Genomic DNA, 452 nt, shown 5'->3' on the forward strand with positions numbered 1-452 from the left:
CCATTATATATAATTGTGAATCAGTAATCAAGGTTCACGAATTGTGAATATTCAATTTCGATCATCAATCATCAATCCCCCGTCAAGAAGTAAATAAAAAACCATAAAAAAAAAAATAAACTGGCGATCATAATAAAACAAATCATGAAATATGATTCCTGAATCACCATCATCATCGATCACCACGAAACATGAATCAGTAACCACGAAACATGAATCATCAGCAGCAACCAAGAAACATGAACCATCGATCAGCAAACATGAATCATGAAACATCAGCATCAATCATGAAACATGAATCCCCATAAACCAAATCATGAATATCGCTAATCGTGAATAATAATAATAGTAATCACCGTTTTTATTTATCACCAATCAGAAACTGGCGATCACCATTAAAAAAAAAAAAAAAAAAAAAAAAAAAAAAAAAAAAAAAAAAAAAAAAAAAAAAA

This window comes from Eimeria mitis, genomic scaffold (genome assembly GCF_000499745.2).
Source record: "Eimeria mitis Houghton genomic scaffold, Emh_scaff1311, whole genome shotgun sequence".
Taxonomy (NCBI): Eukaryota; Apicomplexa; class Conoidasida; order Eucoccidiorida; family Eimeriidae; genus Eimeria; species Eimeria mitis.